The sequence below is a fragment of the Vulpes vulpes genome, chromosome 7, assembly GCF_048418805.1.
Source record: "Vulpes vulpes isolate BD-2025 chromosome 7, VulVul3, whole genome shotgun sequence".
In the NCBI taxonomy this organism is placed as follows: domain Eukaryota; kingdom Metazoa; phylum Chordata; class Mammalia; order Carnivora; family Canidae; genus Vulpes; species Vulpes vulpes.
Genome location: NC_132786.1, coordinates 29,830,040 through 29,843,849, shown reverse-complemented (window position 1 = coordinate 29,843,849; position 13,810 = coordinate 29,830,040). Strand labels below are relative to the sequence as shown.

The 13,810-nt window shown below is 39.7% G+C and overlaps 2 pseudogenes; one reads left to right on the top strand and one right to left on the bottom strand.

Moving 5' to 3' along the window:
* Positions 1-666: 666 nt before the first annotated feature.
* On the bottom strand, positions 667-2,510 carry LOC112924458 (mesoderm-specific transcript homolog protein pseudogene; annotated as a pseudogene).
* A 2,567-nt stretch (positions 2,511-5,077) lies between these two features.
* On the top strand, positions 5,078-6,502 carry LOC112916319 (splicing factor 3B subunit 4 pseudogene; annotated as a pseudogene).
* Positions 6,503-13,810: the final 7,308 nt, after the last annotated feature.

Sequence of the window (13,810 nt, the reverse complement as noted above, 5' to 3'; positions counted from 1 at the left end):
CTTCTCTAAGAGGATAATTCCAAATGTCCTTCCTGTCTTTGAGTTTGCTGACTCTCTCTTTTAGTTAATAGTCTATTTTACGCCTTTCTAGTTAATTATTCAGTTTGGTTATTTTATTTTTCAGCTCCAAAGTTTCTGTATTTTTTCTATTTCTATTTGAAAATTTCTTTTTTTTTGTCAAAATTCATTTTTATTAATAGAAAATAAACACTTATTCCAGTTTCAGTTGTTATACTTGAAGTTGCTAATAAAAAAAAGAATTTAAAATAATCACTTAATCATCCTGTTTCGACTAAGACAATGAAGCTGTGGCTTAAAAAAAAAATTCAGCACCATTTGCTCATATAGGTCTTTCAGAATTTGTTCTTAAAGTTTCTGGAACTTTCCTGTCTGTTAAGTACAGGAGTTACTGAGCTACATGAGGAAGTCTCTCTGAGACGACCAATGAGAAGTTAAGTTAAGCAGTTGTCATAAAAGGAATCCCTGTATGGTAACCTGGACTATACAAAGATCCCCTCCCCTCCAGCTCAGGAGGGACATGCCTCTAAGCACTGAGGTATGAAGAGTCAGACTGTTATTTGCTCTTAGAATTAGCTAATAACAGTAAATCTCTGGCACGGATGCTACTGGTCTATAATATCCTGTGATTTTAGGAACTTCTGTAAATAGTTTCGATTTAATTCACTTTATTCAGAAATTAAACCTGTTTAATAAAGTTCACTACTCTGCCAGAGTATCTGCTGGTTTAGTATCCTTAAAAAATATATATCATACGTGTAGGTAACTCATAGTCTTAAAGTATACTTATTAGAATACTGCATTATTCAAACCAAAACCTATTTTAACAACATGTTTATAATTAAAAGCAGCCAATGAAATGAAATTCCAAGTTATGACAAGGGAGACTCACTCTCACTTGAAGCTGTGTTGCTTAGAGAACTTTAAAAAAAAAAAAGCATATGCCCTTAAAGTAATTCAAGGACAGGTCAGGAGACACCCTCTCCTCATTCTTTACTGTAAGACTCCAGTTAAGGATGGGCCAGAAATGAGCCTTTCTAGATATTTCAGAAACGTCCGTAGATGGGTTATAAAGATTTTTAAGAATGTCTCTGTATCTATCTGTGAGTAGTGCTTATCAGGATTTCCTAAAAGCACAAAGGCAAGTCCATATACTCGCTCAGCTGTAAGAAGAATGGGAGGTGGACTGGGCAGACTGTTAGGACCATCCTTAGCTGGAGCTTCAGTGGGTTTTTTACTATATGCTGATCACCCATGTAAGTCTAGGTGGACTTTTGTGAGAGAATAGTGTTTGTGGCCAGGACCTCTTTTGGGCATCTCTTCCTAAGTAGAATACACAACAGATAAGGGAGTAGGGGAGGTAATACAGGGAAGCTACTCTTTCCAGCTCAGAAGGAGTTGATGAAGCCCATATATGCATTCAAGAAGCCCATGGGATCCTCTAGCTGTGGATAGTGGCTAATGTGGTCATCCAGAATCGACACTGTGGACCGCGGCAGCGTTTTCCTGTACAGCTCCAAAAACTCTGGATAGGGATTTACAGGATCCAGTGACCCATAGATAAAATGAATGGGAATAGTTACAGAAGCAAGAGCTCCCACCCAGCGTCTTCTAAACTTCTTCCTCTGGTTGATGTACTGTAAGAGACTGTCGATAACTAAGTTCCCATCGTTGTTGCGAATCCCTGCCCACATGTCCCACAGCTCACTCTCAGAGGGGCGGGTGTACGGCCCAAAGACTGGGGTGAGACCTCGGGAGAATACAAAGAAGTTCATCAATCGAGTGAGGATGGGTGACAACATGCCTCTATCTTTGAGAAGCTTTTGGAGAAGGAGAGGACGGTGAGTCTCAGGAAATATACCTCCATTTGACAGACAGAGACTCTTTATGGTAAGCCGGCCGGATCGATTCTGCTTGAACCTGTAGAGCAGCTCCTGAGCCACGATGTCCCCATAGTCATGAGACAAAAGGTTGACCCTCCGGTTCTGGAGCCCCAGGTGTCGCAGAAGTGCTTCCACAATGCTGGCCTGCTCGAATATGGAGTAGTGGTGTGGTCTTGGTTTGTCACTGAAGCCAAAGCCCAAGAAATCAAGGGCAATCACTCGATGAAACCTCAGGGTCAGACCTTCCCAAATCTTGTACCAGTCATAGCTGGATGTTGGAAAGCCATGTAAAAGCACAACTATCTCAGGACTTCCAACCACACCCACAGAGTCTTGGTAGAAGATGCGCAGTCCCTTGTAGGTGAAAAATTTGCCCGATGATTTCCATGAGTGAAGAGCAGGAGAAAGCTGGGGTGGTGGGATGTGCAGATAGGCCGCCAGCAGGGGCACAGCTAACAGCCCCACCTGCACCCACCACTCCCTCATCGCCTTGGTGACACGGTACTGCCAAGTCCTAGTCACACCCATGCAGTAACTCACGCCACAGCGATACCAGGGTCTTCCAATCCTAAACTGCGCCACAGCGATACCGGGGTCTCGAAATCCTAAATTGTGCTCAGACGATGCGGGGTCTGCGGAGGCGATCTCGGCGCACCATGGCCGCGTCCTAGCCCATGCCGCCCGGCTCGCCGGCTTGCAGCACCGGGCACCGCAGCCCGCAGCGCCCGCAGCGCCCGCAGCGGGGCCGGCCGGGGCCGCCGGGCACAGCCTACAGCCGCCGAAGGCGCCGGCCGCGGCAAGCAGAGAGCGGCCACCCAGGCGTGCGCTGCCGCACGGCCCGAGCTGCGGCTGCCGCAGAGGAAGCGCCGGACGCGCCGGTGGCCGCGGCCTATTTGAAAATTTCTAACTTACTCACAAATTGTTTTTCAGAACTCTGATTATCTTTATGATTATAATTTTGAGTTATTTGTTAGGTAATGAAACCCCTCTTTCTTTGGTGTTGGTTTCTAGAAACTTATTTTGTTTCTTTATTTGAGCCTTGTTCCCTTGTTCGTTTGTTTGTTTTAAATATCCCCAACAGGGATCCCTGGGTGGCGCAGCGGTTTAGCGCCTGCCTTTCGCCCAGGGCGCGATCCTGGAGACCCGGGATCGAATCCCACACCGGGCTCCCGGTGCATGGAGCCTGCTTCTCCCTCTGCCTGTGTCTCTGCCTCTCTCTCTCTCTCTCTCTCTCTCTCTCTCTGTGACTATCATAAATAAATAATAATAATAAAAAAACATATCCAATATCCCCAACAATGTTGATATCTGCATATGTGAAAAAAACAGTCCCTTTTCTCAGTTTCTATGGACTGGAATCATACATAGGAAGATTTCACCAACTAGCCTGGCTAGAGATTCTGGTGGACTTCTCAAGACTTTAAGTGGATCTATCTTTTCTCTAAACTTCTCCATGTAAATTCATAATTTACTGATTTATTTTTTTTCAGGACTATATGATATCTTGCTCCCTCTGGTGTCTGTTATCTTGTGGTTCCTCTGGAGAAGCAGCACACTGCTAGTTGTTTTTGTTGTGTTTTCAGTGGTCCCCAGGCATCTAGAGTATATTACATCTTGTCAGTACTCAGAGACAGGCAAGACTGAAACCAGTCCCTTGGGGACCTCCCTGAAAAGTCTGAATGTTAGATACATGTTTTATTTTTCTCTTTCCCTTTTACAAACTTTGACTCTTCCCTTTCCCAGAGAGAAGGAAGATTTGGGTGTTCTCACTTTCTCTGTGCTGAGCTAGGGGGAGTGCTTTGGCTAGTGCAAACTGCTGACTATGTTCTCGGTGTTCCCCACCTTGGGGCTCTTTCTATCAGTGTTCATACTCAGTCAATACAATAACCATTCCCTAAGGCACCCTCCTAAGTCGTCTGAAATTTGGACATATGGTTCAGTCCTCTCCTTCCCTTCTCAGGGATAGGCTGGGAATTCTAACTTTTGCCTAATTGTGTGGTAGTGAGTAGGGGGAAGAGATTATGATGAAGGTGCCACAAATAATTCATTGTCTTCATTTTGGCTCCCCCAGCCCTCCACCATCTCAGAATCTTTCAACAGGTTTCTGGATTTCTAACAAAAGAAATTGATCCATGTTGTTGAATCAACATATTTGTGAGGGCAAGAAGGGTCCAGGTTTCCCTTTTCTGCCTTTTGCTGATTCAAGTACGGCAACTTTGAGAAAAACAGAACTTTCCAAAACTGACCTAATAACGTATGGAAAATAACAACATATTTGTTAAATAAATTAAAACCGTAATTTGAAATTTCTCCATAAAATAAACCCTTTGGCCCACTCTGTCTTATTAGTATATTCTATGAAAAAATTAAAGCAAAAAGAATATCAATCTTACCCAAACTCCTTCAGAGAATATAAGAAAAAGAAATACTTCTATGCTTATTTTTTAAAACCTATGTAATTTTGGTATTAAAATCTGGCAGTGACACTACAAGAGAAAAAAGGGGGACACGTGGGTGGCTCAGTGGTTGGGCGTCTGCCTTTGGCTCAGGAGATGATCTTGGAGTCCTGGGGTCAAGTCCCACATTGGGCTTCCTTCATGGAGCCTGCTTCTCCCTCTGCCTATGTCTCTGCTTCTCTCTCTCTCTCTCTGTCTCTCATGAATAAGTAAATAAAATCTTAAAAAGAAAAGAAATAAAACTAGAAAAAAAAAAAGAAAGAAAACTCCAGAACATAAGATTTTAAATAATTAACAAAATATTAGCAAATGAAACCTAGTAATATCTAATAAGAATAATATATTATGAGAATACACTTATCTTTTTTTTTAATTTTTATTTATTTATGATAGTCACAGAGAGAGAGAGAGGCAGAGACACAGGCAGAGGGAGAAGGCAGGCTCCATGCACCAGGAACCTGATGTGGGATTCGATCCCGGGTCTCCAGGATCGCGCCCTGGGCCAAAGGCCGGCGCCAAACCGCTGCGCCACCCAGGGATCCCAGAATACACTTATCTTAATGAGCACTGAGTAATATATGGATATGCCAAATCACTATATTGTGCACCTGAACTAATATAACACCGTATGCTAACTATACTGGAATAAAAATTTAATAAAGAAAGAAAGAGGAAAAAATTAAAAATGCATATTATGAACAAGACAGATTTAGCCTAGGAATGAAAGATAGCTATAACATTCAAGAATATTGTATTCTTAATAAAGTATTAAGTAGGGGGTCGCTGCCTGGAGACGGCGGGAGCTCTTTCGCCTTGGCAGCGGGGCGGATCTCCGAGCGGAACCAGGATCACTGTCTACCTGGGGGGACTGGATGAGAAGGTTAGCGAACCCCTGCTGTGGGAGCTTTTTCTCCAGGCAGGGCCAGTAGTCAACACCCACATGCCAAAGGATAGAGTCACAGATCAGCACCAAGGCTACGGCTTTGTGGAATTCCTGAGTGAGGAAGATGCTGACTGTGCCATTAAGATCATTAACATGATCAAACTCTATGGGGAGCCAATACGAGTGAACAAGGCATCGGCTCACAACAAGAACCTGCACGTGGGGGCCAACATTTTCATTGGCAATGGACCCAGAGATTGATGAGAAGCTGCTTTATGATACTTTCAGCGCCTTCGGGGTCATCTTACAAACTCCTAAGATTATGCGGGACCCTGATACAGGCAACTCCAAAGGTTATGCCTTTATTAATTTTGCTTCATTTGACGCTTCGGATGCAGCTATTGAGGCCATGAACGGGCAGTATCTCTGTATCTCTGTAATCGCCCCCTCACTGTGTCCTATGCCTTCAAGAAGGACTCGAAGGGGGAGCGCCACGGCTCAGCTGAACGACTTCTAGCAGCCCAGAACCCACTCTCCCAGGCTGACCGCCCTCCTCAGCTGTTTGCATCTGCAAAACCCCTCCGCCTTTAGCCCCCAGTGCTGTCGTATCATCGTTGGGGTCTGGGCTCCCTCCACCAGGCATGCCTCCTCCTGGGTCCTTCCCACCCCCAGTGCTGCCTCCTGGAGCCCTTCCACCTGGGATACCCCCAGCCATGCCCCAGCCACCTATGCCTCCCCGTGCTGGAGGACACGGTCTACCATCAGCAGGAACCCCAGGGGCTGGACATCCTGGACATGGACACTTGCATCCTCACCCATTCCCACCGAGTGGGATGCCCCATCCAGGGATGTCTCAGATGCAGCTGGCCCACCATGGCCTTCATGGCCTAGGATACCCACATGCTGGGCCCCCAGGCTCTGGGGAGCAGCCACCACCCCGACCACCACCTGGAATGACTCATCCTGGACCTCCTCCAATGGGCTTGCCCCCTCGAGGGCCTCCGTTTGGATCTCCCATGGGTCACCCATGTCCCATGTCCCATGCCTCCACATGGGATGTGTGGACCTCCTCCACTAATGCCTCCTCATGGATACAGTGGGCCTCCACGACCCCAACCCTACGGCTACCAGCGGGGGCCCCTGCCTCCACCCAGACCCACCCCCCGGCCTCCAGTTCCCCCTCGTGGCCCACTCCGAGGCCCTCTTCCTCAGTAATTTCTAATTCTCTCACCTCCTGTTCTATCTTCCTAATATCTTTTCAATTCCTTTGTCCTTAGACCAATCAGATTTGCTGTAGCTCCCTAGAGCTAAGGCACTAATCCCTCTCGGGTCTTTTTTTTTTTTTTTTTTTTTTTTTAGTGTAATTTTCACAGGAGGTTTTATTATTGTTTCTATGTTGGTCCTAAGTGTTTTGCAAATGCACAGAGAAAATAAAACTAAACTCCTTGTTTAAAAAAAGTAATAAAGTATTAAGTAGAAAAGCAATGTAACCTATTCCATGAATTTCAAAATATGTTCATAAAGGCTCAAAACCAATAAAAAAATTCATTCCACTCATGATAGAAAAAACTTCAATAAGTAAATAATATTATATATATGTGTGTGTATATATATATGTATGTGTATATGTGTATACATACACATATATATTCTGATATTCAAATATTGATTGCTTTTCCCTAGCTCTAAAACAAAGCAAGGACATGGGCTCCATCTATTCTATACATTGTTGTCATAGAGGAATTAAGTAATGTACTAAATTAGACAGATGAATCAAAGCAGAGAATTAAATAATATTTCTTTGCATATGACATAATTGTATATGCAGAATATCTCAAAGAGTATGCAAACTGCTTATTGGAACAATTAAGTGAATTTGAAAAGGTCAAGGAATAGCATGTAGAAATCAGTCATACTTACATGCTAGAAAATTATTTTAAAGGAGATTATTGTCCTCTTCAACAAGGGTATTGGGAAAATTGGACAGCCACATGTAGAAAAATGAAACTGGATCATTTCCACACCATATACAAAAATAGACTAAAAATGAATGAAAGATCTAAATGTGAGATAGGAATCCATCAAAATTCTAGAGGCAAACATAGACAGACAGCAACCTTTGTGATCTTGGCCACAACAACTTCTTATTAGACACATCAGTAAAAGCAAGGGAAGCAAGGGCAAAAATGAACTATTGAGATTTCATCAAGATAATAAGCTTTTGCACACTGGAGAAAAAAAGACAGCCAAGAGAATGTGAGAAGATTTTTGCAAATGACATATCAGATAAAAGGCTGGTATCCAAAATCTATAAAGAACTCATCAAACTCAAAACCCAAGGAATAAATAATCCAGTCAAGAAATGGGCAGAAGATATGAACAGACATTTCTCCAAAGACGTCATTCAAATTGCCAACAGACACAAGAAAAAACGTTCCACATCATTCAGTACCAGGGAATTACAAATCAAAACCACAGTAAATACCACCTCACATCAGTGAGGATGGCTAAAATTAACAAGTCAGGAAAGAACAGATGCTGGCGAAGATGTGGAGAAAGGGGAACCCTCCTACTGTTGGTGGGAATGCAAGTTGGTACAGTATGGCTGTTCCTTAAAAAATTGAAAATAGAGCTACCCTATGACCCAGCAATTGCACTACTGGGCATTTACCCCAAATCCATAAATGTAGTGATCCAAAGGGACACCGCACCCCAATATTTATAGCATCAATGCCCATAATAGCCAAACTATGGAAAGAGCCCAGATGCCCATTGACAGATGAATTAATAAAGAAGATGTGGTATATATGCAGAATGGAATATTACTCAGTCAACAAAAAAATGAAATCTTGTATTTGCAATGATGTGGATGGAACTAGAGGATATTATGCTAAGCAAAATAAGTCAATCAAAGAAAGTCAATTATAATATGATCTCACTCATATATGGAATTTAAGAAACAAAACAGAGGATCATAGGAAAAAATAAAACAAGACAAAATCAGAGAGGGAAACAAACCATAAGAGACTCCTAATCATAGGAAACAAACTGAGGGTTACTGGAGGGGAGGGGGTAAATGGATGATGGATTTAAGGAGGGGGCACATGATATAATGAGCACTGGGTATTATATAAGGCTGGTGACTCAGTGACTTCTACCTCTGAAACCAATAATATATTTTAATTAATTGAATTTGAATAAAATTTTTAAAAAGATTATTCAAGACTTCCACAGTAAATTCTAAGGGAATAGAAGGGAAGGGAGAAGAAATGGGTAGGAAATATCAGAAAGGGAGACAGAACATAAAGACTCCTAACTCTGGGAAACGAACTAGGGGTGGTGGAAGGGGAGGAGGACGGGAGGTGGGGGTGAATGGGTGACGGGCACTGAGGGGGGCACTTGACAGGATGAGCACTGGGTGTTATTCTGTATGTTGGCAAACTGAACACCAATAAAAAATAAATTAATTATTAAAAAAAGATTAAAATAAATAAATAAATAAAATGTGATGTGAAAATGAAAAAAAAGTTTTTTAGACAATTTGAATAAATAACTAAATTGATGGAGTTATATTTATATTCATAAATTATGAGACTCAGTGTAAGTTATAAATTCCTTTCTAATTGATCTAAAGATTCAATGCAATGATAATCAATAACCAAGTAGGCCTTTGATTCTACTTTTGAAAAATAAAAATGCACAGGATTTGGAATAACCAAAAAATCCATTTTAAAAAAAGCCATTTCAACAAATGATGTTGGAACAACTGAATATTCATATACTAAAAAAAATAAAAAGAAAGAAAAGATTTTTATTCAATAATATAAAAATTAGTTGAAGGTAGATCATAAAACAAAATACAAACACTATAAAATTTTCTAGCAGAAACAAACTACTCTTCATGAACTCGGTGTAGGCAGTTTTCTTAGATATAACACTGAAATTTCCCAAACATGAAAAAAAGCTGATATATTGATCTTTAAAAGTAAAAAAAAAAAAAAAAAGCCAAAGATTGGATACATGTACCTGAAATGGTATTTGTATCCAGAATGAATCCAAAACTCCTACAAGTCAATAATAAAAATTAAATCAGGACAGTCTGGGTTGCTCAGTGGTTTAGTGCTGCCTTCAGCCCAGGGTGTGATCCTGGAGACCTGAGATCGAGTCCCACATTGGGTTCCCTGCATGTAGCCTGCTTCTCCCTCTGCCTGTGTTTCTGCCTCTCTCTCTCTCTCTCTCATAAATTAATAAAATATTAAAGAAAAAAATTAAATCACATTTTAAAAAATTTTACCAAGTCTTGAATAATCAGCACATCAGGAAAGTTATCTGAATAGCAATTATTATCCTAAAGAAAATGCAAATTGAATCCACATTGTGATATCACAGCTACTAAAATAGCAAGGAAAATGGCAAGAATGTGGGGCAACTACATATTTCAGAATTTTTTAAAAAAAATTTTTATTAGAGTCCAATTTGCCAATATATAGCATAACACCCAGTGCTTATCCTGTCAAGTGCCCCTCTCAGTGCCTGTCACCCAGTCACCCAACCCCCTGCCCATCTCCCTTTCCATCACCCCTTTTTCATTTCCCAGAGTTAGGTGTGTCTCATGTTCCGTCAACCTCAGTGATATTTCTCACTCATCTTCTCTCCTTTCCCCTTTATTCCCTTTCACTATTTTTTATTTTCCCCAAAGAATGAGACCATATAATGTTTGTCCTTCTCTAATTGACTTACTTCACTCAGCATAATACCCTCCAGTTCCATCCACATTGAAGCAAATGATGAGTATGTGTTGTTTCTAGTGGCTGAGTAATGTTCCATTGTGTACATATACCTCACTTATCCATTCATCTTTTGATGGACATCGAGGCTTCTTCCACAGATTGGCTATTGTGGACATTGCTGCTATAAACATTGGGGTGCAGGTGTTCCAGCATTTCACTGAATCTGTATCTTTGGGGTAAATCCCAAGTAGTGCAATTGCTGGGTTGAAGGGCAGTTTTATTTTTAACTCTTGAAAAGACCCCGGATAGCCAGGGGAATATTAGAAAAGAAAACCAGAGCCGGGGGCATCACAATGCCAGATTTCAGGTTGTACTACAAAGCTGCGGTCATCAAGACAGTGTGGTACTGGCACAAAAACAGACTCATAGATCAATGGAACAGAATTGAGAACCCAGAAATGGGCCCTCAACTCTATGGTCAACTAATATTCGACAAAGCAGGAAAAACTATCCACTGGAAAAAGTACAGTCTCTTCAATAAATGGTGCTGGGAGAATTGGACAGCCACGTGCACCACACACAAAGATAAACACCATACACAAAGATAAACTCAAAATGGATGAAAGATCTAAATGTGAGACATATTTCAGAATGTTGATGAAAATGTAAAATAGAAAACCATCTTGGAAAACTATGTAACAGTTTCCGTAAGATATTACATAACAATTCCCCTCTTAGCCAAGTATCTAAGAAAAATTAGTTCAAATGTCCACACAAAGATATGGAAAAATGTTTAGTGAAGCTTTACTCATACTTGTCAAAAGCTGGAAATAAATTAAATTCTTACTAATGATTAAGGAGAATGGTTAAAGAACAAATTTGGTGTATTTATATAACGAAAAATTATTGAGCAATAAGAAGAACAAATTGTTAATAATGCAACATGGTTGAACCCCAAAACATTATGCTGTGTGAAAGAAGCCATATCCCTAAGTATACGTATTTTATGATTCCATTTGTATCAACTTTAAGACAAGACACAACAAATCTACAGTGATAAAAATTAAAATAGTGGCTGACTGTGTGAGAAGGGATTGAAAAGAGGCAAAGGGAACATTCTAAATTATGTGAATGTTCTCTATCTTAATTTGTGAGATAGTAAATCTTATTAATCTTATAATGTAAAGTTCTTATTTATTCTGTCAATGGCTCCTTGAATACCAGCATCTGCCCTGTTTTTTTTGTTTTGTTTTGTTTTTGTTTTAGTTTTGGCCTGTTTGTTCTGAACTTATATCTAGCTATTTCCCATTTCTGGGTATCCATCCTCAATATGTGTGTTGAAGTAATAAATCTCATGATGCCTTGTCTATTTTTCCCCTTTCCTTTTTTCCACATTGATCCAGTTACATTCAAATTATCCAATGTGTTGGGCACCTGGGTGGCTCAGTGGTTGTCTACCTTTGGGTCAGAGTGTGATTCCAGGGTCCTGGTATCAAGTCCCCCATTGGGTTCCCTGTGGGGAGTCTGCTTCTCCCTCTGCCTATATCTCTGCCCCTCTCTCTGTGTCTCAAATAAATAAATAAATAATAAATAAATAAATAAATAAATAAAATCTTTTAAAAATAATTATCCAATGTGAATGCTTCCAAGGTACTACAAACTACATCACTCATGACAGTAAAGGCATTTACCCATTGCCCGTCTGTTTCTTCCTTGAACACTTTGATCAAACTTTGGGCTTTTGGTGACTGTGTCCATCTGGACCTATTTGACCTCTATTTTTAGAACCTGTGAGTAATTAAAATTAAATCTTTTACTTTTATATGCCTTTCAGAGTGTAATTTCACAGCTGCATTGGAATGGCTTTTAAGTAACCCACAAGGGGGAGTCACTCTTCCATTTACAACACAAAACTTTAATTTAAAATTTATGTACTTTCCTGTATATGAATGATATACCTATTAAGTTTTGTTTCCATGTGAAATTAAGTATTGAAAAAATAGTGTTCAAGTGTGCTTACAAATTTTTAATGTAAATAACTGCTATATCATTCCTAACTTTGTTTATTTGCAATTATGTTATAATAAAAAGTTATAAGTATAATGGTGGTTCTCTGAATACATTAATTGCTTATTCATGAACATATATAATGTATATAGTTTTTATAATATTTTTTCAAATTATATATACTTAGAAATAAATTGATGCTTTGGAAATTAAATGTACATTTGTTAACTCTAATAATAAGGGCAGCCCTGGTGCTCAGCGGTTTAGTACCGCCTTCAGCCCAGGGTGTGATCCTGGAGACCCAGGATTGAGTCCCGCGTTGGGCTCCCTGCATGGAGCCTGCTTCTCCCTCTGGCTGTGTCTCTGCCTCTCTCTCTTACATGAATAAACAAATAAAATCTAAAAATACCCTCTAATAATAAAAATGTGATATTTTATATTTTATCTATTTTCTGTTATTTTTCTAAAAAATAGTTTGTATTGTATTTTTCAAAAGTAAACGCTTTATATGATTGAAAATAAAAAAGATATCTAGTCCTTTACCATAAATAATTTGAGAAGTGTTTATCTACAACGCACTATTGCATAAGAATTAGCATAGAAAATATTAAGAACTACAGATCAATGAGTAACCAGAAACATCTCCAATCAAAATTAGCCAAAAGACACAATTCTTTCACAGAGTAGAAAATACAGCTTGTCTTAAACATCTGAATAGATGATTAACCTCACTAGCAATCTGAATAGATAGTTATTCTCACCAGCAAAGTTCAAAAAAAAAAAAGCTCTAAAAAGGTTGCATGTCATATGATTCCAATTATCTGACATTCTGGAAAAGGCAAAAGTATAAAGCAATAAAAAGATAGTGGTTGACAGAAGTTTGGTTGACAGAGTGATGGACACTTTTGATTATATATTTATTGAAATCCATGGAATGAACAACATAAAGAATAAACCCTAATCATATTTATTTATTTATTTATTTATTTATTTATTTATTCATTCATTCATTCATTTATTTTTGTTTTACCACCTCAATTTTATTTTTATTTTTTATAATAAATTTATTTTTTATTGGTGTTCAATTTGCCAACTTAAAGAATAATACCCAGTGCTCATCCCGTCAAGTGCTCCCCTCAGTGCCCATCACCCATTCACCCCCACCCCCCCAATCATCTTTTTAAAAATATTTTATTTATTCATTCATGAGCGACACAGAGAGAGAGGCAGAGACACAGGCAGAGGGAGAAGCAGGCTCCCTACAGGGAGCCCAATGTGGGACTCCATCCCAGGACTCCAGTATCATGCCCTGGGCTGAAGGCAGACACTCAACTGCTGAGCCACCCAGGCGTCCCAAAACCCTAATCACCTTTAACAAAGGCACTAGACCAATGCACAACATAAATAATAGGGAAACAGTATGGAATCGGATAGAACTGGGGAGAGGGGATATGTGGGAACTCTGCTGTTTCTGATCAATTCTTTGTTAAACCTAATTCTCCAAAAAATGAAATATGAGTTTAAAAAGGACATACACACAAATAAATACAATTTTACATTAGCCAGATGGGCAAAAGTGAAAATTACAAACACTAACAAATATTTGATGAGGTTGAAGTATATCTCAACAAAAATATGATTAGATATTTTCACACACTATTGGTTGGAAATGTTCTGGAAATATTATCTTGTAGAAAGTGGCACATTCTCATCTTTATATTCATTAGTTCACCTCTTCCACATGTATATCTTTAGTCATCTTCAGTCAAGTGCAAGTTTTGCCCTTGGGGGACATTAGACAATGGTGGGAGACATTTTTGGCTATTAAAATTA